The 25,143-nt window shown below is 46.6% G+C and overlaps 1 protein-coding gene across 1 annotated transcript in view; it reads right to left on the bottom strand.

The window, feature by feature from the left end:
- The window catches only part of SCG3 (secretogranin III), a 246,014-nt gene that overhangs the window by 24,312 nt on the left and 196,559 nt on the right, over window positions 1-25,143 (bottom strand). The window lies entirely within an intron of this gene.

Raw genomic sequence — 25,143 nt, 5'->3', positions numbered from 1 at the left:
TATGTTGCAGTTTTGTCTCTTTCTCCAATAAAGCGCCGGGACACTCTTGTTGAGTAGCCGTGCGCTATAGAAATAAACAATTAACATAACATAACATAGGATAGGCCCTTAGCTTAGAATAGGGACTATACTCCAAACTGAACACGCTGGGGCATATTACCAACAACTAGCGATAAATATCGCTAGGTTGGCTTAGCGGCAATATTTTTATCGCCGAGCTGCGGCGATTTTTAACGCTTAGGAGCCTTGATATTATCAAGGTTTATCTCCTAAGCGATAAAAATCGGCCGAAATGCATGAATATCGCTGAAAAGTCTGCGATATTCATGCATTACCGAGCAAATGCTCTTAGCCATGTTATCCGCCTCCCATTGGATAACATGGCTAAGAACTGCTCAGGGCAGGTGTTAGCTTTTGGAGATATTCGCGCTTAGCGCGAATATCTCCAAAAGTTGGTAATAGGAGATAGCGATGTTAGCGACTGTTTCCAGTCGCTAACATCTTGGCACGCCCACTTTGCATGTCATTAGTGATAAATATCACTGACATGCAAAGTGGGGCCCAAGATGGTCGCTATCTCCTACTAGCTGTCGCTAACTGGTGTTAGCGACTGCTAGGTAATAGGGAGATAATTTTATCTCCGCTTTCTTGGCTTTTAAAGCCAAAAAAGCGGAGATAAACTCCCTTGATAATATGCCCCGCTGTTCTTTAATTTTCTATGCTTGTTGTATCCAATCTTATTTCTAATTTTTTCTGTAAAAGATTTGCCACTAATTTGAATAAAAAGAACAAAAATAGTGACTAATCTACTGAAAAAGAAAATAAACTTTTTAAACTTCACCAAACCTCTATTGACTAAACATCAAATGCAATTATTAATGTATTTGTTGTGTAAAGCTCTATTCTAAAATGGTGGCAAATATTAATTGGCCTAGAAAAACGTGCAACTTTCAGGTTCTCTAAGTAAGTTTTAAGGTGACATCATTTGTGGGAATTGTACAAGATTCCCTGCTGACTCACAGGGACTGGAACAGGCCTGTTTACCTGCATCAGGGACACAAAAGCAGAACGACTACTGATTCCAAGAATGTCCAGCTGACTAAAGAGGACTAGACCGTGCAGGACTCCTGCCTGGAGGGAAATGTGTGTCCAGAAGCCTTCCCTGTGGACCTAGGGGCTCCAAACTGACCAAAAGAAGATTCCCCAGCAGATAGAGACTAAGGGCCCTATTATAATGTCAGGCAGAGTTGCCTCCGACCGACATTACCGCAGAAATAGGACCAACCGACCTTCGGTAGGCAGTCAACACCATAGAAGTATGATGCGACCGCACATGGTGCAGTCGCATACTCCCATTGACACATTTGCATTCCACCTCCCACTTTTGATGATTTTTTTTCTTACAGCGATCCCCCACAACAATGCTCTTTTTATTTCTTTCCTGCGGTGCCCCACATGCTCCCACTACTGATCGACGGTTTTCTTTCCCACATTCAATTACCCACATGCATCTACCTCTCGGTTTTTTCCTGTGGTGGAGTGGAGGTGGTGAAATGTCCTGCAGTGAGAGAATAGGGTATGCAGTTCCTCGGGTAGGACAAGGAGAGAACAGAGCCCGCTTGTCAAAAGATTAGTCAGACTCACACAAGAGAAGAGGAAGGGGAATTCCTCTCGTCGGAACTAAGGTCCTCACACACCCAGTCAGCTAGGTGTCATGCTTCATCACATGGACCTGCTCCTCGTCGAGTCAGCAGCTAAGTGAAACCTACCTGTATCCTGGTAGCTTCCAGTGAACTGAGCAAAACTGCATGCACAGCTCTAGTGCACAGGGGGCTACATGGCACCTGAATGCACACAAACCTCCACTGGCGCCAAAGAAACCATGGGATGCTCCAGCACAACAGCAGGATAATAGCTGTGGTGCGGACTTCAAGGCCGATAGACATAAGTGTCAGCCCCAGGCACAGGAGAAAAGAAGGATCTTCTTCACTGAGGCTCTTAAGTACAAGAGAAGCTTCACAATTGCAGGAGAGGTCCCACTTACAGCGACATAGTGCGGCATGCTCAGGAGTGGGGAGAAATATGTCGAACCAGGTAAGCTGTAGAAAGCCTCCATTGTGGATTTTTGCCACAGAAACCACGGCCAATAGGCAATGTTGCACCCACCCTTTATTCGTCCCACCCACCTCAAAGCACAGCAGAGCACGGCTGTAGACTCACGATGGAAAGGTTTGAGTGGTGCATCAGCTCTTGCAAGGACGGGCATGTCACATTGACAGATTCTGGGTGCTAGCCAACAGCTGATGCAGACCTCTCCAGACACCGCCAAGGCAGAGTGCTGCATCAGCTGAAGGGCACTCTCATTGCCAGACTTAATTAGCAGCTTCTGATCTTTAGGAGCTGCAAGCCAACCGCCTTGAATCAATCTTCAGAATTCAGCACAGTGGGCCATGCACCTGCTGCAGATACACTGCGGAGAGGAATTATACGTCCATCTTCCCCACCTTGAACAATTGAGTTTCACATGCTATTGGCGAGTTTGCAGTACAAAAGGATGCTGTGTTTCTTAAGGTTATGTCAGTGGGACAAGTGGAAAAGCAACAGAGTAGCCACAAAAGACAGGAGAAGACTAGACAAGTTAGAGATGCGAAAAGATGTCTTTGGAAGCAGAGTGTTTGCTAAAATAACACACCACAGAACGCAGAGGACAGAGGGTATGGGCAAAAATGAAGCAAAGGGAAAACATGATGCATTAATACATCAGTAATATAACCAAAACATAGCTCACTCGGGCCAGGGCAGTGAGAGGCTCAGGAAGGCTGGCTTTTTCCTTCGCCCTTCCAAGGTTGATAAATTGAGTGCCAATAAGTTTGGCGAAACACATTATTTAGTGCTCCAAAGTGGCAATAGTACGAATGCTACATACAGACAACTTATTAAAACATCTGCTCTGTATATAAAATAATGCTTGTCGCTAAGCACACACATAGTTCCTAACGTGGAGTGGCAAATGATAATGTTGCACCCTCCCTCCCCATTATTTTTCATATGCCTAACAAACAGGACCAAGTCGCACATCTAACACAAAATATTTTCCCTGCAATTTCGAGCTGAGGAGAGAGCATAGTAGATGGAACAAAGAGAATGAAAAGTAGAAAGGAGAGGAACAGAGTTTGTCAAACTTCGGCACTATGAGGTTGTCAGATATTTATCCACTACGAAGAGGTTCACTGAGTGAGCTCCGCTCAGTGTGGTGGGCTTTGTGGGACTTGCCGCATAGATGGACACCACTGATGGTACAACAAGCAGAGGCCAGCAGCAGGAGAATGATGTGCTACAGTCTCTGGAAACGGGCACTAGCTTGTGGATCAGACCGCTCAACCAATCACAACAGGAGGTGCAATGAATGCTGGCATTCAAGAGGCGGAGTCTTCGTTTGCAGGGCGGCCGTTGGAGGACAAAGGAGCCAATATCTGACTACATTCTTTTAAATTAAATTACGGGAGAAAGTTGTAGCATGTGCACCTTTGTAGTATGGTGATTAGTGCTGTCTCTTCCCAAGACAAAAAGTTGTTTAAAAAATGATTTTCACTTTCTGTGTTTACTGTCTATGCCTGTGGATGTTACAGTTAAAAATTGTAGTTTTAGCCAGCCTGTAATTACATATTTTATCACCTGTGTTGTGTTTTAAATGTGTGGTTTTCCCTGCCCATGATTGCCTCCATTTAGTGTGTTGAATTGTGGTATTTGCAATCCAAAATCTGTAGTTTGTCCCTCGCATTCCTTGGTGACAATTCTGTTTTACCTCCAAATTTCTCCTTTGCTCTGTGCTAAGACTTGTATGTTAAAACAGTGAACTCCCAGCCACCATTTTGTGTTCACAAGCCAGTGAAACCATCCCCCCTGCCTCCCCTCCCAGGAACAGTGATTTTTTTCTACATCAGAGGGTGCTTCTGCGAGCTGTTTAAACTGTGTTTTACTAGGGCCTGTGCATTCGTTTTTTGGCCAGCAGGGGGAGTAAAGTTTTATTCAAACAATATTGTTAGATTTCAAGTTAGTGGGGCCCTTACCTGCTGCAGTCCAAAGTGTGGATTGAGCCTGTTTGTCTCCTAGGAGATTCTGAACAGGAACTCCCTGGCCAGCAAACCTTGTCGGAGGTCGCTGGGACCTTATATGGTCTGCTAGTGGTTGATACATGTCTACACTGATTGGTGGTTGTATCTGGTGTTTCTATTGGATTAGGGTTAATGTCAGCATTGGTTGCGTATTTGAGGGTTCTGATTGGTTTCTGGGCCTGTGATTGAATCATTGTAGGGTTAGGACTAGGGCCGGGTTAGGATTTCTATTGGAAGTGGGGACTAGGGCTTCCTATGGTATTGGTTGTTGGGAATAGGGTGAGACTAGGGCTAGGGTTAGACCTTTAGTTGGAAGTAACGATTAGGGCTTCTGGTGTGATTGGTTGCTGGACTAGATGTGGGATTTAGAGTAGGGTTAGGCTTTCTATTGGAAGTCGGGACTAGGGCTACCTGTGCCATTGGTTGCATGGACTTGTTTTGGGACTACTGGTAGGGCTAGGGCCTTTATTGGACGTAGAGATCAGGGTTTTTTAACTGATTGGGTGCTTGGACTAGGGCTAAGATTGGCTGTAAGGTTCTGGTCTCCTATTGGTTCCTAGATTGTAGGGCTAGTGTTGTGATTGGATAGTGTTAGGGCTAGGGTTCTCATTGGCTGAAGGGGGAACCTGGTTACTAGGGCTATAAAAAAGTCCAGGCTTAGGACGTCTCAGCCCGGGAGTCCCTAGGCTAAGTGCAGAGAGGACAAGGGCAATTTGCCTGTTTGAGCCTGTTAAGGGCAGAGAGGACAAGGGCAGTTGCCTGTTTGAGCCTGTTAAGGGCAGAGAGGACAAGGGCAGTTGCCTGTTTGATCCTGTTCGAGACTGGTCGGGACTAGGGCCAGAAATGCTGCCCTTTTTCTCATTTAGCAACACCCAGCCCACACCATCCACATCCACAAACAGAACACACTCACACCAAATGTACACCATGCACAACACTATGCACAGATTAATGTACCAGCCTGCACTACAAACCGAACCAAACCACATCTACACACCCTACTATCCCAACTACCACATATTTTCACCATCACCTGAAAACAGTATACAACTCTATCCTATACCACTAACCAATACACTCATCACTAACACAACACCAATCAACACCATACATAACTACATCCCATTCAGACACACTCTCCCTGCTGTAATTAAACCTAACAGACCTTCCATCAGTTGTCCAACAAACACCCTCCTCTCCCTTCTACCATAATAACACTAACGCACAACACACACTGCACACCACCACACTTTGTAACTCTTGCAACACATATACTTTCAATGTAATTATGGATCTACATATTTATCACTTTCTTCTAATTTATCATTTCCAATGCACTTCCCTATTTCTCAGCCTATACTTCGCTCAATATATCTTCTAGCCCAACCTTCTGACTCATTTCAAACTTCTTTTACTACTCCTTCCAATGCACTACCCTATCTCTCATCCTATACATCTATCAATATATCCTCTACATCCACTCTCTCATTCATCCCAAACCCCATACCACTACTATGATTGCCAAAATAACCCTTTCTAGACTCTCTCCTACTCTACCCCTCCTTGTATCATCTGACACCTCTTTTACTATACCAATCGTGTGAACAAACCTTTCTAAACTATTTCCTCTGAGTCCTCCCCTTCAAAGCTCCTTTTTACTGATCCAAAAGCCTCCTCCTATTTAAAAAAAAACAAAAAACTTTCACTCTTTTATCCCTCCACTATCCTTTTCAATCAAAATTACCAGACTAACATGTTCACTTTCCAAATTCCATATTAAACTATACTAATATACTACCCAAATTACTGAATAACATATCCACTACTCAAATTATTTCATTTTGTTTTTTTACTATACCAATTTTCAACAGTAATCCTTTATGGGTTCCGGAGTGCCGTGCTGCTCACCAGAAAAGTGATTCAACCCCCATCAGGGGTAACAAGTGCTATATGAATGCAAATCGTTCTTCCCCTTTTATCCCTCTGCTATCCTTCTTTGACTAATATCCACCACTGAAATTCCTTCATATTTCCCCATATTAATTCACCACTAATCCTTTGTAGGATTCCTGAATAGCGCTATATAAATACAAACCTTTGTCCTCATCTATCCTTCTGCTATCATTCCAAATTCAAATAACTGACTAACTTATCCACCACTTAAAAAGTACTTGCATGTTTCACTATACTAATTCAACACTAATCCTCTATGGGTCCCGGAGTAGAGTGCTACTCGACGAAAAAGCGCTTTGACGCCTCGTCAGGGGTAGTAAGCGCTATATAAATGCAATTACAATACAATACAATACAATCTTTAGTCATTTGTTAAGACAGTAAGGGCACAACAGATATTAAGATCAGCGTGACTCACTCCTCTCCCTTGGGCTGAGTGGTCGCTCCCCAGTGTCCTCCTGTGTCACTCGGTATCGTTGGTGCATTGCTTTGCTGCTTATCTGCCTAATAATTGCTGCCTGCTGTGTGCCTGGTTGCCGCTCTGATCATTTTGCAATTTTGTATTTAAAATCGCCGCTTTTTCTGCATTTGCGCGTTTCCGCTGTGCTCCCCCCTCCGCCTCCATTTTGCTTGTGTTGTTGTTGTGCTCATCTTTAGCCCGCCCCGCCTCCCAGCTGAGACGCCCTCGCCCCTCCCCCTCCACCATCCATATATGACAGGAGTTCCCGCGCGCAGCGTTCACGCGCAGCGACCGCGCCCAATCCGCTCCGAAGGTGCGCCAAAGGTAAGCCTGTCTACGCCCGTCCGCGCCTGGACCGCGCCCAGCGCCAGAGCCCCTGCCCCTCGCGCTGCCCAGCCCTCCCGCATTACCTACGATGCCACCACCCTCCTAGCCCTTAACCCCGGTTGCGCCCCCAACTGCGTCCAAGCCGCTCCTGGACACACCCATGGACCTTTCTCTTGCTACTCCTGCAAATTCATCGGCACCGACAACATCTCCGCTACGACCACACCACAGATTCCCGACCCCAACCACCTACAATGCATCCTTCTCAACACCCGATCGGTCCACAGACACGCCATTGACCTATGGAATCTACTAGACACCATCTCTCCAGACGTCGTCTTCCTAACAGAAACATGGATGAACGCTTCCTCCGCCCCAGACATCACCATTGCCATCCCTGAAGATTATAAGATCACACGCAAGGACCGTACCGGCCACACAGGAGGAGGAATCGCTATCGTCCACAAAAAATCAATCCACATCTCAACCAGCTCTGACGTCAACCTCGCCAACTCTGAACACCTTCACTTCCAGATCCACATCGACCCCAAGACCACACTCAGAAGCACCCTCCTCTATAGACCACCAGGACCCCGCGCAAAATTCAGTGAAGACATCACGGACTTCATCACTCCACACGCGCTCCCCTCCAAAGATTACATCCTTCTGGGAGACCTCAACTTTCACCTTGAAAAGAACAACGACCGCAACACCACCACCCTCTTGGACAACCTCGCCAACCTCGGACTTAAACAACTGGTCACTTCCCCCACCCACATCGCAGGTCACACACTCGACCCCATCTTCACCTCCAGCAATAATGTCTCCTTCAGCCACACTACGGATCTCCTCTGGACTGACCACAGCTGCGTTCACTTCACCTACAACAAGCCGAAACCCATCAACCACCTCCAACCAACTCTGCAAAGAAACTGGAACAAAATCACCATCGACCAGATCTCCTCATCACTCCTTTTAAACACCCCAGCCCACTCTTCTAACCCAGACCAAGCCGCCGCCAACTTCACCCTATGGTTATCCAACACCGCCGACATCCTAGCACCACTGAAAAATCGTCAAAGCAAACCTGGCAGCAAGAAGGCCTCATGGTTCAACGATGATCTTAAGAAATCCAAGAAACTCTGCCGCTCCCTTGAGAAGGCCTGGAAAAAAGACCCAACAACCAGCACCAAGGACGCCTTCAAAAACGCCACCCGCATACACCACCAACTGATCCGAAATGCCAAGAAAACAGCATTCAAGGATCGACTAGACAACAACGCCCACAACAGCAAGGAACTTTTCAACATCGTCAAGGAATTCACCAACCCCTCGGCCAACTCCAACGACATCACCCCCTCTCAAGCCCTCTGCGACTCCCTGGCTCTATTCTTCCACAACAAAATTGCAGACATCCACAACAGCTTCGACAACCAACCCGGAGACCAACCGACCCAACCATATGCTGAACATTCTCCCCCCTTGAACACCCTTAACGACTGGAACCCAATCTCCACTGAGGACACCATCCGCCTGATGAACTCCATCCACTCAGGATCCCCCACAGACCCATGCCCTCACCACATCTTCAACAAAGCAGACTCCATCATAGCACCGCACCTCCGAGACGTCATCAACTGCTCCTTCAACTCTGCCACCTTCCCGGAAAGCTGGAAACACGCTGAACTCACCGCCCTTCTGAAAAAACCCACAGCGGACCCCACCGAACTCAAAAATTACCGCCCCATATCGCTCCTTCCTTTCCCGGCCAAAGTCATCGAGAAAGCTGTCAACAACCAGCTCGCCGCTTTCCTCGAAGCCAACAAATCCCTCGACTCCTCACAATCTGGCTTCCGAGCAAAACACAGCACTGAGACCGCCCTCATCGCAGCAACAGACGACATTCGAACTCTACTGGACAATGGAGACACAATCGCCCTCATCCTCCACGACCTCTCTGCAGCCTTCGACACAGTCTGCCACAGCACCCTTTTACAACGCCTCAGAAACATCGGAATACAAGGAAAAGCACTTGAATGGATCACCTCGTTCCTCACCGGAAGAACCCGGAGAGTCCGCCTTCCACCATTCAAGTCCGAGGCCACTGAAGTCATCTGTGGCGTACCACAAGGATCCTCACTCAGTCCCACCCTCTTCAACGTATACATGAGCCCCCTTGCGGCCATCGCTCGCCAACACAATCTCAACATCATCTCCTACACGGATGACACTCAACTGATCCTTTCTCTCACCAATGACCCCAGCACCGCCAAAACTAACCTACACGAAGGAATGAAAGAAGTTGCCGAATGGATGAAACACAGCCGTCTGAAACTGAACTCAGATAAAACAGAAGTCCTCATCTTAGGTACATCCCCCTCTGCATGGGACGACTCCTGGTGGCCGGAAGCCCTTGGAAAAGCACCCATCCCGACAGACCACGCACGGAACCTAGGCGTTATCCTGGATTCTTCACTCTCAATGAACAGACAAGTCAGCGCCGTATCCTCATCCTGCTTCAACATTCTTCGCATGCTCAAAAAAACATTTCGCTGGATCCCCACCGAAACCAGAAAAACAGTCACCCATGCTCTGGTCACGAGCTGACTGGACTACGGAAACACCCTCTACACAGGTACTACCGCTAAACTCCAGAAGAAACTCCAACGAATCCAAAACGCCTCAGCCAGGATCATATTAGACATTCCGCGTAACACACATCTCTGGTCACCTGAAAGACCTCCACTGGCTACCCGTCAATAAGAGGATCACTTTCCGACTGCTAACCCACGCACACAAATCACTCTACGACATCGGACCAGAATGCCTCAACTCACGACTGTCCTTCTACACCCCCTCCCGCCAACTACGTTCTTCCAACCAAGCCCTCGCCACTGTACCTCGCATCAACAAGACCACCATGGGAGGCAGATCCTTCTCATACCTGGCAGCTAAAACATGGAACTCACTCCCCACTTACCTTCGCCTTACCCAGAACCACCTAGCATTCAGAAAGCAACTTAAAACATGGATATTTGACAAGTAATCCTCCTCCCCTCCCTAAGCGCCTTGAGACCCTATGGGTATGTAGTGCGCTATATAAATTATTTGACTTGACTTGACTTGACTTGGTCTGAGAACCTTTTATTTGTATACTGTGGTTATGGAAAAGTTCCAAATGTTAGCAGCGTTCACATCAAATGAAACTTCTGAGAATTGGAAATAATTTTTGTCATTAATGTTTCATGTGTATGAAAATATTTTAATAAAATATGAGAAGAAAAAGAAGTAAACCTCAGCCGAAGTCAAGCCTAAGTGCTTCAATATTACTGTTTGTACTTCCTGCATGTCCTCAGCCCAAAGATACTGACATTGATTTGCTCCAGTGTTTTAGTAACAATGAGGGACAACTGTTTCTATGACTGCACTCTTGCTTTGGAATTCTTTATTTCTCCATCTATGACAAATCAAGTGCTAGAAAACGTTTTGCAAAGCAGTTTAGTCCCAGCTGTTTTGCTGCATCACCTTGAATGGAAATGCCAGGTTTAGCACCATGAAGCCTTCGGGCATAAATCTGCCTTTTACAAGTAGCCTATTTATCCATGAGCAACTATATGAAGTTCAGAAAGTCTCTTAAAACCTGACTTCTTTCAGCCTGAGGCTAGCTAGGAGCGCAACGCCTCCATCTGGTTTAACAGCGCAGGGATTCTTCCTGGCTATCGCATGCATTTCAAATAATAATAAACAAATATCCTTGCATTGTACAACGAGGCCATAACAACAAGCACGCTGCCTCCCACACTTCGCGAGGCGGTACTAACTCTGTTGTTGAAGCCTGGTAAAGACCCCAGCGATTGTGCCTCATACCGCCCCCAATCACTGCTGAACCTAGACAATTAGATACTGGCTAAAGTACTGGCGACCCGCCTGGTGCTTTTGATGGAGCAGATGATCTCCCCAGTCCAGTCAGACTTTGTCCTACAGAGATCCACCTCTCTTAATCTTAGAGCCTGTCATAAGGTAAAGTGGCCTGTCACAAGGTCATAAGAAGACCACAGACTGCCTTGAGTCCCTCAAAACTGCCAGGCGGGTCATTTGGGCCACCGCCTTTACACAGGTTGTCTTGAGGCAGGAACAGAACCCAAGGACTCATCAACATGCCAGGAGCACTTGATACCTGTCTACAACAATGGTCTCTAGCCCCAGAATCACAGATGGATCCAACTAATTATTAAGGCCACAAGAATACCCCTGGTTCCGGGATCCTCCCTTACAAAGTGAAGGAGGTCACTTGGAACCCTTGAATGAAACTAGGCCATCCTGAATTTGCAGTGAAGCCCTGGGCTACAACACGTAAGGAGCTCCAGTTACCTGACCTAATATTGGCCACCAGTGCCCGAACCAACTCAAAGAAGGACCAGCAATAAAGCCAAAAGAAGACCCCTGACAACCTCAGAGACCACTGCATCAAGGACTCAAAGGTCAGTGTTGACAGCCCCTTGGTGCTTGGCCCTTAATTGTCTACCAGGGCCCTAATAAGGACCGGTCACAAGTGAGCCCCCATTCAATGCCACTCCAATGCGGCCTTGGACCCACAGGGTAGTGTAGGCACCCCCGGTCGCTCTTCCAACCACACCCTCGCGGGACCCAAGTCTGCGATCCACTGCCTCACCAAATCACAGGTGCCCCCGCCATACAGGAGGGCCACACCAATGGCCGCCTCCCCTTGTTCACTTAGCAATTACGGTACAAAAGGGGGTGGTGATGGACGGAGCATCTGAATAAATCAAACACTCACACCCAGTCAAAAGATCTGGGTTTAATCCATCACCGTTCTTTAGCCCACTCTGCCACCCCAGTTCAGACATGGCTATATGAAAATCAGTCTGACCCTGTGCCTCATGGGAACAGTCCAGCCCGAACTACCAAGCCATGTCTTCCCTGGACCAGAAACAAGCTTCCGAGGACCGGTTTCTGGCATTCCAGCCGTCTTCAGCCCGGCTTGCTTGAATCCAGTGGCAAAGTGAGCAAGGGACTCACGTCTGAGCATACCCTGCCACACTTATGGCGGCCAAAAGCGGTACAAAAGGGGGTGGTGATGGACGGAGCATCTGAATCAATCAAATACTCACACCCAGTCAAAAGATCTGGGTTTAATCCATCACCGTTATTTAGCCCACTCTGCTACCCCAGTTCAGACATGGCTATATGCAAATCAGTCTGACCCTGTGCCTCATGGGAACAGTCCAGCCCGAACTGCCAAGCCATGTCTTCCCTGGACCAGAAACAAGCTTCGGAGAACCGGTTTCTGGCATTCCGTCATCTTCAGCCCGGCTTGCTTGAATCCAGTGGCAAAGTGAGCAAGGTACTCACGTCTGAGCATACCCTGCCACACTTATGGCGGCCAAAAGCGGTACAAAAGGGGGTGGTGATGGACGGAGCATCTGAATCAATCAAACACTCACACCCAGTCAAAAGATCTGGGTTTAATCCATCACCGTTCTTTAGCCCACTCTGCCACCCCAGTTCAGACATGGCTATATGCAAATCAGTCTGACCCTGTGCCTCATGGGAACAGTCCAGCCCGAACTGCCAAGCCATGTCTTCCCTGGACCAGAAATAAGCTTCAGAGGACCGGTTTCTGGCATTCCAGCCGTCTTCAGCCCGGCTTGCTTGAATCCAGTGGCAAAGTGAGCAAGGGACTCATGTCTGAGCATACCCTGCCACACTTATGGCGGCCAAAGCGGTACAAAAGGGGGTGGTTGTGGACGGAGCATCCACACAAGAGACTACTCCTCAAGCTCCCCTACCCATCCAACCTGACAGACAGCTTTCTCTCCTCCGCACAGCACTCTCCCTACTCCACACAAGAGGAAATCCGCCTACTTCCTAACCTAGATAAGATGCCGCCGGCCACGCTAATGGCTGCCTCCCCTCAAACCCCTAACTACCTGATACCCCACGGACCAAACTAATTCGCAATCACTTTCCCCCCCCCAGCCTCTCTAGTAAAGCGAAAAGACACTTCAAACACAGACTGATCAGAAACACTATTCGTAGACACTTACCACTGCTCCTCTAGAGGGCAGTTAAAAATGGACTTCATCTTCTACGCTGAAAGACCAGACAATTGGGTCACCATCCTCAACACGTATCTTCTCATCTCCAAAACTACCATCACAGCCCATAGCCGCAAACTAACGACCTCTCTACCAAAATACCAGACCGTAAGCGGTAGTATCTCCATAACCATCTACGAGAATGGTACTGTTGTGATACAGGCCAAGAGCGATAACCTCGAAGTCTTCGACTCCCTCTTCCTCTCGCTAAAAAAAAGCACCCTTGCACAATACACAACACGGCCTGGCCCCTCCCCTTCCCCAATGAGCCTTCCACAACAAATAAGGCAACGGACCCCTCTCGCGCCCTTCCGCCATCCCCCTGCCCTCGAGAGGCACATACCGACATTCTGCACCTCCGAATAATGATCCCACCCCCTCTGACAGATGTCCCGTCCAACCTGCCTCCCCTCCCATCCCAACCAGCCATCCAGAGAGGAGCACTACTCCCAAGTTCAGCCTCCTCACAGCCCCTCCCCGCCCCAGACCAATTGAGGCATGACTCTCGGCCCGAGCCAGTATAGCTCCTACCCATGAGCCCTCCCAGAAATAATATGGGCAGCTCCTCCCCCATTACCCAACATGACTGAGCCTCACCTCTCTCCCCCTCGGGCATTGCTGCCCCGTCGCCCTCCCTCCCACCATGAATAGCAAGACGCAACGCCTCAACCTCCTAGAATCTCAGCTTGCAATCTTGATACGAGGCTTGAACAAAACCCTATCCACCCTGGTCACAATCCGAAAGCCCACTCAACACTCGCCCGCTTCGACAATTCCCTCCCAACCCAGAAGGAGTAAGGTACCACCCCCCAGTGGGCCTCAGGCCCGCCCCCCCCCCCCGATCTTGACCCGCAAACAATAAATCGAGGAATGAGATCCACTCAGAAAGACCCAGAAGAGCAAAATCCACACTTTCCCCTCAGGAAGTGACACTACTTGCCTCATCCTATGACCCCCTTGAAACTCCTCCCCCAAAACCACATTTTCCTCCCAGGAAGCAGCACTACCTGCCTTAACCTATGACCCCCCCTTGGAACTCCTCCCCCAAATCCACAATCCAAGTAATTACGGGAGTCGGAAGGGAACAACCCCCTCCAAGAGTCCCTAGACCCCCAGCTCATCTAACTTTCCTACCTAGAGCCCAACCTACCATGATCTAGAACAGGGGTCTCCAAACCGGTCCTGGAGGGCCGGAACCATGCCAGATTTTTTGAATATCCCCATTGAGATACATGTAGTTATTTTAAAAATCTGGCATGGATCCAGCCCTCCAGGACCGGTTTGGAGACCCCTGATTTAGAACGAAGAAGGTCCCCCCATTAAATGCATGCTCATAAACTGCAGATCTGCCTCTAAGCATGCAACAGAACTAGCAGAAGCCATCCTCTCCCATGATTTAGATATAGCTTTCATCACACAGACCTGGCTAAACAATCTCTCTTACCCCAGCATAGACATGCTGGTGCCTCCCGGATTCACAATGATTAACAAAGATAGACAAGTGCATAGGGGCGGGGCATAGCAATTATTCACAAGAATAATTGCTATGCCGCGCCCACGGAAACTACCTCCTGCTTATATAGCTCTTTTGAGTGTCTCTCAGTCAACATCATGATATGCGCTTACAGGACATTACTTTGCCATTTCCTATACCACCTCCCAGGCAACTCCAACGAATTTGGGGAACACCTCTCTGACCTGATTGCCCATTGCACACTCGGCAACTCTAACAGCATAATTCTCGACAACCTCAATCTAAGATGGAAAGATGGAATGAAACAAAAAACCAGCTCATTCAAACTCTAAACAGTCTCCTTCTAGAAAATATTCCGACCCAACATTGCTCAGAAGAAACACACCAAAGAGGAGCAATCCTAGATGCAATCATTACTGAAAGCAACGCAATCACCATCGACCGCATCATTCCCGTAGACTGGTCAGACCACCACATCATTCTCTTCCACATCAACCAAACGGTCCTAACTCAAACCCCCAAGCAGGATTGCCCCAAATGGGTCAGGAACACAGCCCAGATCCCTCGGGCTGACCTAGAAGAAAGAATAAGCTTGCTCCTCCCTAGCACTACTTATCACCTCTCAACTACTGAACTTACCTCTCTCTACAACGCCAATTTGATGCTCACCGTGGACCATCTTGCCTCCCTGAAACTAAAAAAAATCCAAGATCATCCCTTCCAGATCATGGTTTACCACTGACATTTATGAAGAAAGAAGACTTCTTAGAGCCTCATAAAGAATTTGGAGGAACTATCCTTCCACCCTCCACCGTGATCAACTCAATGCAGCCCGCAGGAATTACAAAAAGCACATCAAGAACAAATAGACAGCTTTCTTCTGTTCTGCTCTAGATACCGCAAAAAACCGACCCAAAGAACTCTTCAATATCATCAGGAATCAAACATCCAAGCCTATGACATCCTCAATATTGGCATCCAAAGAACAATGTGACAACTTTGCCGTCTTTTTCAACAACAATATTGCCAAGATCGATCTCTCTCTTGGCCCAAATCTATCCCCCTCCATCGAGAATAAGGCGTCTGAAACTAAGGATAGCGCTTCCGTGAACCCCCCAAAACACTGGTCCTCCTTCATTCCCATTCAGGAAGCAGAGATAGTCAATCTAATCTCCAATGCTAAACCCTCACCCTACGCCCAAGACCAGCTTCCCCCGCGCCTGGCCAAGGACCTGAAGCTCATCCTAGCCCGCTATGGTGCAAGATCATTAATAGCTCACTGAGCTCTGGAAACATACCAGACTGCCTCAAAGAAGGCCAAGTCATGCCACTACTGAAAAAACCAGGGCTAGACAATGAGGATATGAACAACTTTAGATCGAACTTACTTCTTCTGTCCAGAATCCTGGAAAGATGTGTACTCCCTCAGCTGACCCAACACCTGGATAACATCAATCTCCTAGATCCCCAGAAACGGCTATAGCACCGAAACCGCAATCCTCAGTGTCATGGAGGATCTACACAAGTCACTTGACTTGGACCGATGCTGCCTTCTCATCCTCCTAGACTTATCGGCTGCATTCGATACAGTCGATCACACTCTGCTCCTCAAAGTCCTACAAGAAAGGGCTTGTCTTGAAGAGACGGTCCTCCACTGGTTCTCTTCCTTTCTCAACAACTGCTCACAAAGAATAAAAATTAAAAACTTTGAGTCCGACTTCCACCCCGTCAATAGAGGTGTCCCACAAGGGTCAGTGCTCTCCCCTCATCTTTTCAATATTTACAAGGAACCCCTAACCACACTACTCAGGAATTCTAACATCCCTTTCCACTTATATGCGGATGATATGCAGCTATATTTGGAATCTACCTCCATTGACGACATCCAGAGACTAAATGTCACGCTCAAAGAGGTTCAACACTGGCTCACAATCAACCACCTAAAACTCAATCAAGAGAAAACGGAAGTACTCCTCATCTCCAACAGAGATGAAAACCCCAAAATTGAAGTATGGCTTAAAGCCATTGATGTCCTCAATGGTACCCTCACCCCGGTGGACTCGGTAAAATCTACAGGTATCATACTAGACCCAAAACTGGACATGAAAAAACACATTACTAGATCCGCCAAAAGTGCTTTTCTCAACCTGAAACTACTGTACAAAATAAAACCCTTCCTTCCCCCTAAGGATCTTCAACAAGCCACTCAAGCACTGGTGCTCTCCAGAATTGACTATGGGATCGCAGCCCTGACCGGGACAGCAAAATCACACCTAGCATCCCTAAAAACAACCTTCAATGCTGCAGCAAGAATGGTCCCAGGAACTAAGTAATTTGATCACATCTGTCCTGCACTCAGGGAACTGAAATGGCTCCCAATTGAATTGTGAGCCAGCTTTAGAACAGCCTGCCTCACGTACAAAGCCCTTCACACAGGCAAACCGGAATACTTGGCCGCCAAACTCAAAAAGGCCGGCCAGTCCAGGAACCTCGGGAGCTCCAACACTCTACTACTCGTCCCACTGAAAACTCATAAGCAAAAAACTGCAGCTAAATCTTTTGCTGGAAACGCCCAAAAATATCGAACTCCATCCCCCCACATCAGAACGATCCCCTCCTTCCCTAAATTCAAGAACCTGCTCAAAGTCCTCTTCCTAGACTGTTCTCGAGCGAAACGATAAGAGCCAAGGAAGCGCCTTAGACGGCTCTCCATCTTACTGTAATTTTATGACTGTTGACACTGACTCAGATCTAGAAAACATCTTGGTCACCCGTCCTGTTTAAACAAAGAAACCTCTTGGATGCTCATCTCGATTGACCGACACCCTACTCGCTCCTCTGCTCATTCGCTCCTTTGTCTGATCTATACCCGGCTCGAACCCTCATGTTCTATCATAATATTTGTATTGTATATTTGCACATAATTATACATGCTCTGAAGCACTCTGATACCCTCAGGTCCTTGCGCTATATAAAACTCCTAAAATAAAATAAAAATAAATAAACCGTCTTTGTGGTACTCAATAAAATATCCCCTTCCACCCAAGAGGCAGACACGGAAAAGGACTTTGATTTTCTTGATTTGCCCTTTCTCAAGGCTGTTCTGTGTAAGCTTGGCATTCCCCCCAATTTACCGCACTGATCATGCTATTATATACCAACCCAATGGCTAGGATATGGTTAACCGGTGCCTTGTCGGACGCCTTTCTGATTATGCGCTACACTAGACAGGGATGTTCATTGTCTCCCCTTCGATTCATTATGGCAATGGACCCCCTGGTCCGGGCAATGCAGGAAGGTCATCTGCACAGTAGCCTGAGGCTTACCGATGGGCCTCTTCTGATGTCGCTATGTGTAGATAACATCCTGTTATTTGTCCGAGACCCTCACCTCAATCTCCCCCCACTTATGCAGGAGATAGCGTGCTTTGGTGAACTCACTGTCCTCCGCATAAACTGGGCTAAATCAGAACTGTTTCCACTGATGGAGGCTACTCACCCACCACCGGCAGATCTTCCCCTTAGCTGGGCCGTGAATGGTACAAAATACTTGGGCATACATATTCATAGCAACAAAGAACAAATTCTACAGCGCAATTATGGCCTGGCAATGGCTAGTCTTAATGCGCAGGTGGATTGGTGGATCCGACTCCCTCTATCCATGGCTGGATGAGTGGCCATAATAAAAATATTTATCCTACCCCGGTTCCTGTACCTCTTTACTAGCATCCCTCTGTCGCAAACATTCTTCCATACACTCATCAGAATCCTAATACGATTGATCTGGGCTTGAGCTTACCCCAGTATTCGGTGGGATACACTCACACTCCCACTGGAACGTGGAGGACTTGGGGTCCCAGATTTACACCTTACCTACTTAGCAGCCTAATGCCATTACACATATAGCTGGTACCACCCGGATATCATGCCTGCACCCAGAACAGACGATGCTTGAGGGAATACCTCACTCTCAGATTTTACCCAAAGGCATACCATTAGACACTGAAGACATACAGACAGTATCCGCCACATGCTAGGCATGTCGATGCCTGCGACGTATGTTGAGGGTCTGCCCTCTATACTCTAATGCTATTCCGATACACGACAATCCTTGGACCCGCTCACCCAGGAGAAACTAGTGCACTGTACACTACATTGGCATTGTTTATACACCATGGGTGACCTGTTCTCAGAAGGGCATATTGCACCCTTGGTGGCATGCCCATGGGAGGGGGACATATGATGCATGGACCATTTCATTCTTAGATGCCTCCATAACACTGTGAGATCGATGGTACAGATCTACTCAGTACCACCTGAACACTTCTCTTTGATAACACTGACCATAGTAAGTAGCGGGGAAGCCCACATGATCGCAAGACTATATCGAGTCTGTATCACACTGAAGCCTGACACTACTGGACAGGTGGGGGAGATTTGGGCTGCGGAACAAGGGGTGACGATTAAGGACAAAATGTAGACACACAGTTGCACACAAACGCAGAGCATATCAGTTAGTGAAAGACACAAACTCTTACACTTTAAATTCTCACACCGCTACTACCTATCGCCAGTGGCTATTGCAACAGATCTGACAACTGCATGAAGTGCAGGGGGGAGGGAGCTGACTTCGCACACCTCATTTGGACGTGCATGACTGTACAAGCTTATTGGGTAGCAGTGTTCAAACATATCTCTGCCATGACTGACAATGACATTGTGCCTGATCCCCTGGTGGCACTGCTGGGCTACACCCTCAATATACCACAGTCTATTCGCCGGCTGGTCTCCCTGCGTCTGTTGCTGGGTACGCGGGAGATAGCACTGCCTTGGAGTAGTCCTCGCCTGCCTGCTGTCTCGGACTGGTTTGGGAGCATGAGCTGGTGTGAGAGAGTAGGTGACGATTATACACTTCTCCAGCCTCTCGCCTCGTGCCCTAAGGATATTTGGTCACCTTTTCATGCCTACCTACGGTCTATAAAGCCAGAAACTACTGAGTGAAGCCCTACTTGATGACCACATTCATTTAACTAATGTTCCATGTGAAATATACCTGCATGGTCCCAGATTACTACTACTATGACCTGGCAACAGATGTATACTTAAGATGTTCAGCTGACTATGGAATATTTAACCACTTAAATTGTTGGTGATGAAACTATGTCTCTGATATCTCTCCCATCTGATTGATGTACAGTGTCTTGGTTGTTAATTTGTAAAATCAATTAAGAAATTACAATAAATAAATAAATATAGAATGGGCAAATGTCAAGTACGGTGTAGTGCCTGTGTATGCAGGCACACAACATTACAGAAGATCTACTTGCTCATTGGCTATGTTTTATATTCCCCATAGTGTAAAATATTACTTCATTTTTCAGGTTGAGCTGAGGCAGCATGCATGCGCTGCTGCAATCCCTGCTGTATTCAATGAAGGACTCTGCTCCCACCTGCTGCTTACCATAGGCTCAGTCCAGTGTCGCTCTTCTTTGCTGCTACCTAACTGGTTCACGCAGCAATACGTCACTTTCGTTTTGTGCAGAAGACGCACAGAAGACCAACGGCCATGAACAGTTTCCTTACTCTTGCATTGCCTTTTCTGTTGTTTTAGGAGAACTTTTTTTTCAATTGTTGTTTTACGCCTGTCGCTTTTCCGCCCCTCACTTTTCTCTTGTCGCTTCTTCTTTTTTTATTTTTTCATGAGTGCTATTTTAACTTGCACATTTCCTACTGGACTACTGGCTGGGCTGTCGTATGCCATCTCCTAGACCGCAGTGCTACCCCTCTTGTCCAATTGGTTGCTGTAGTTCTTCACATTTCATGGAGCTTCAGAAGTCATTGTTGCTGGCCACACGCTCCTCCCGTTATCATTGTTTGTTTTTCTTATCCCGTCTTTAGCTTTGGCATGGCAAAGAAGAACTTACCCCTATTGTGTACAGTGAGTTAATGAAGAGAGTTGATTGGCAGATATAAACGGCAGAAGCAGAAAACAGTGACATTAACTAGTACTCTATGCTGACTTGAATGTTGTTTTTCTATGGAAGGCAGCGTTAGATGACAGGGTCTTCTTTAATATACTTGGACTGCTCTGTGTTGAGTGGTTTCCTGTTGAAGGAGGGACATGAGTGTTGTGGTGCTGTGTGCACAGTCCTGTGTGTGTCATTGTTGTGTTAGTCTCAAGGGACATGTGGTTTGGTGCTCGACGTGACAGCATACCTTGTGTGCTGCTTGCCTGCTACCATTGGGCTACAGTCCGCCATGGCTCACAAGGGAATGGGATATTATTGACTCTTGCCTGCAACCACTACCGTAAGTATTTCTCTTTTCCTGACACAATGCTCACCAAATAGTATTGGTTTTTTGTTTTATACTGTGTGGCTTTTTACGCATCTGTGTGCTACCTATCGGATTCTTTAGGATTGCAGGGTGTAGTACCTGATGTGGCTCATAGAGGCCTCATTAGCACTCCAGAGGGACAACTAGTAACAGCCTTTAGTACTGCATCCTTTCCCTGCTTTGTTGATTTTCTATTATTTTGTATGATAGTGTTGTGAGTCCCAGGCTCTCTTCTGTCCTGCCGCTTCTTCCCAGGGACTCCAGGAAGACAGTGGTAGAGGCGCTGATTACATCCAGATTGGACTATGCCAATGTCCTCTATCTGGGGCTACCGGAAAATCTTCTCCAATGCCTACAGGTAGTTCAAAACTCAGCAGCAAGGGCGATTCTCAAACTGAAACCCAGGTCACATATCACCCCCCATCTTAAATCCTTACACTGGCTGCCAGTGAAGGAACGCATAAAAGTCAAGGCCATGGTTATTTTCATCAAAGCCTATCATGGCATGGGCACCGTCTACCTTAGGAAACAAGTTAGTCGATACACACCTACTAGAGCACTCAGATAGTCCTCCGCTGACCTGGCCGGCATCCCCAAAACTTGTCTGGTGCACAGAAGGGGTAGGCCCTTTGGTTTCTTAAGAGCCAACGCTTGGAACAAATTCCCGGCAGCTTTGAGAGCAGTAACACTCTCCCGCTCTTCAAAAACAGTTGAAAACATGGCTTTTTAAGAACTAAGCATCCTGAAAGGCAGCCATGTGTGAACTGTTAGCGCCAGGACACTCCATCCAGGAGTAGCTATGTGCTTTATAAGTATGGGTCATTCATTCACAGTTAAATTCCACGTCACTATTGCTTTGGTGCCACGTTTGTGATCAGATCTCACTTCTATATGAGACCTTCCATACATTTCCCTTCATCAGTGCCACAACCTAATCCGGGAATAATATAATATTTATTTTGTCACATTTCAATGAGAACCCATTTCATCAGCGCCACACACAGTGCAACTGAGAATGGAAAGATACTAATTGTATATATGGACATAACTATTTGGATGTAATTGTAGTACGGTCTTGCATGCAATGCATTATGGGTAAGATGGATTTACCATATCTTCTTTACATTGGCCTCATTCGAGATTTCTTTCAAAATAAAGACTGCAGTTCCACTGACCAGGACAGAGGGCTGCCCTTGGCAAGACATTGTCAACTCTGTTCTCAGGATGGCTTCCAACAGCGCCCTGTTAGACAGAGAGGACGTCATCTCTGGAACCCTGCCCACTCTAAGGGAGGTGACAATCCCCATCCCTGCTTAGTAATGGGTAGACAGGAGCAGAAGAGCTCCAGACTGATCTGCTGATAATAGAAATACACCTATCAGTGTACTGATTGTGCATCACAGACAATGTCTCTATTACGCCCTAAAGGGGTTCGCATAGCCGCTAGGTTTTCAGTTGGCATGTGTGCAACATTTCCATATTTTGTGTGCTTCTGTCTGACATTTAGGTTCTTTTAGTGTGACACACTGTGTGACACATGTTTGCCACTGGATCACTGAAGTAATGAAGTAAGAAATTGAGATTCTGCCTCGTTTTAAACATCTCGGAAGAGGCGGAGGAGCCGGCACAAACGATGCTTGGCTGGGATGTTTCCTGTGGGGTGAGTCCAGCTCTCTTGGCAATCTGTGGGTTTTTCAGTAGCTTGTGAACTGTAAATAATAGATGCTTACTTGTGCTTGCTCACTGTATCCCTTTCATTGTGAAGGCACAGTGAACGTCCCTCTTCAGTATCTCCAGCTGCTTCCCATTCAACCCATGCCCTTTAATAAGAAATATGACCCTATACCGTTCACAAAAGTATACTTGATTGGAAATCAATAAGAACTTCCTTTTTCATTTACTGACTATCTATTAATCTCCATGCTTCCTCTTGACACGCATTGTACAAAAACACCCATGGCACTTTGTAATTATTTATATTTGACTCGTGCCTTCCTGCACATGTGTTCTCAGTGGTGTTTTAATTTATTTTCTCCTTCTTTCGTTGTTTTCTTTCTACGGTGTTCCATTGCAGAGAGCATCAACAATGCGTTTAGCTAACAATTATAACAATAACATTAAGCACAGCTAGGCTTTAGGAAGAAGACAACTGAAAACACAAGATACACCAATGTGCAGTAAGACATTGGTCAACTATTGTTACATTTATACAAAAAGATCTACTTGCACCATTTTGCTTATGGGGACTTATTTGTATATTTGTGTTGGGTACATTCATCCGGGCCTTGGCTTTCCAAGAGGTACCCGACCCTATAAAATATGCCTTTGAGAGTTACCTTCTTCTTTTTATTTTTTGTATTCTTCTTTTTAACACCCAAAGACACAGCTCTTTCCTATCTGTATTTTTGTCACCCAAAAACCAAACATATCCACACAGTTCCACGCCACACAATTAAACCCCATGCAATTCAAATCCCCACTACATAATTCGACACCAAACCACATAACTCAACTCAAAGTCACAATTACTCAACACACCACATACATCCAATCAAACAGACATATTTCCACATCGTGCCACAAAATTAAACAGCACACCAAATAACACACAATCCCACTCCACATAATTCCAGTACACTCAATATCACATAATTACTATCCACATATTTACACTGCATACTATGCCACATCATTTCACCACACAAATCAACTCCACACCACACAATTCCACAACTATCAATTCCAATCCAGCCCACATAATTCCAATCACACCACATGGGACCAGGGTTCAATTCCCGACGCGGCAGGGTCGTGGACCAGGGTCAGCGGACTCGATAATTTTCGCCTCAGTGCCTACTCTAACCAGGGATCACACTCGGCAACTCTGGGCATTAGCTTGCCTCATCTCTACAACGGCCCCCCACATTCTCCGGGGATGCCTGGTTTCACCTTGGAGATACTCAGTAGGGACCATCTCACAGGGATAGCCAGGACGGGTTCCCCAGCGGTCTACAGCGCCACGACGCAGCAGGGCAGCAGTGCGCTTTACAAGAACACATACATTACCACATAAATAAACTCCATAATACATAGCTAAAAGACATTGTCAATTAGAACGCCAATAGCTCTAACTCAAGCAAATGCAAGACCTAGTTAATTTTCAATGCTTTTCTTTACTTGAGAACACTGTATTATTTGACGGTGTTAGAACCTTAAAGGGCATTTCTCTTGTAGTATATTAATAGCGAGAGGTTAATGAGAATGCACCCAAGGCTGCTAGCTGCTAGTCCACTGGTGCAGGAGTCTGCACCACCACAAGGAGGTTGATCATGGGAACCTTTGTTTTAGTTTCGCATAAGAGGCGGATTTCAAAATATGCTACCATTACAGTGCGTTCCCACATAGATCCAATGGAGTTGAGGTTAGAAAGCTCAAGGATTTGTTGGGTGGCTTAGAGGGACTCTCCTATTTGTTTCTAGTGTTTACAACCAATATCTGGTGGGGACTTGCGAGGGGTGGCGGAGCTCAGTTCAAGAGACTCTGCTTTTCGAGATCTTCTGAGTTTCAGATGGTGTTGTGACATCCAGCATTAGATTTGTTTTGCATGTGTGTTGGTCTATGTTGTCTTATGTGTGTTATGCTTTAATGTACAGCTGGGTGCTGCCTGTATTTCATGACATTTCAAGGTGTTCCCTGTTGAAGGTGAAGGATACAGGCCATAGCCTTAACCCTTTCCTTACTCCAAATGTCATTGGTACCTGATTGGATTTAGAGTGTTTGATTTGAACCAGTTCAGAGTGATGTTTCTATAACATGGCACCTTTTTTGGTTCCCTCTGGTCAAAAGATAGAGAGAGACTGACCAGGACTAGGAGACACTCAGAGATGCGGCGGGTGTGGCATTCTGAGCTAACACTTTCACTAGTTTCTTCCTTATGATTATCCTGAGATCAAATTCACATGTTGCTGCTGATGAAAACGCCTCACCTCTGTAACAATGCATCCCTATGGTTTGCCTTCTTGTTTATTTTTGTAATTTCTCCTGGTCGAATCCAACAATGGGCATCTGCAGCTGCGCTCAGCCAAAAACGTGCATAATAGTAGTTTGTTCATTAACCATAGTCAGATTACTGCACACTTCTTCCATGATCCCAGATTGTGAGTGATGTGAGAATATTGCATGAATAGTGCAGCATTTCTACAACTGAGCACTGAAATCCTTTAAATGGTTTGTGTCGGCATTGGACGAGATACAACTAAGCAAAAACACACAAACTGGAAACCGCCTCGAAGGATTAGGCTAATAGATACTCTGGATCTTTCATACCCCGAGCACACAGAGTCTACCTTACTTTATTGCT

Source organism: Lissotriton vulgaris, chromosome 2_1, assembly GCF_964263255.1.
Source record: "Lissotriton vulgaris chromosome 2_1, aLisVul1.2, whole genome shotgun sequence".
Classification (NCBI taxonomy): Eukaryota; Metazoa; Chordata; class Amphibia; order Caudata; family Salamandridae; genus Lissotriton; species Lissotriton vulgaris.
Note: the sequence above shows the minus strand (reverse complement) of the source record. Positions and strands in the feature narration are given on the sequence as shown.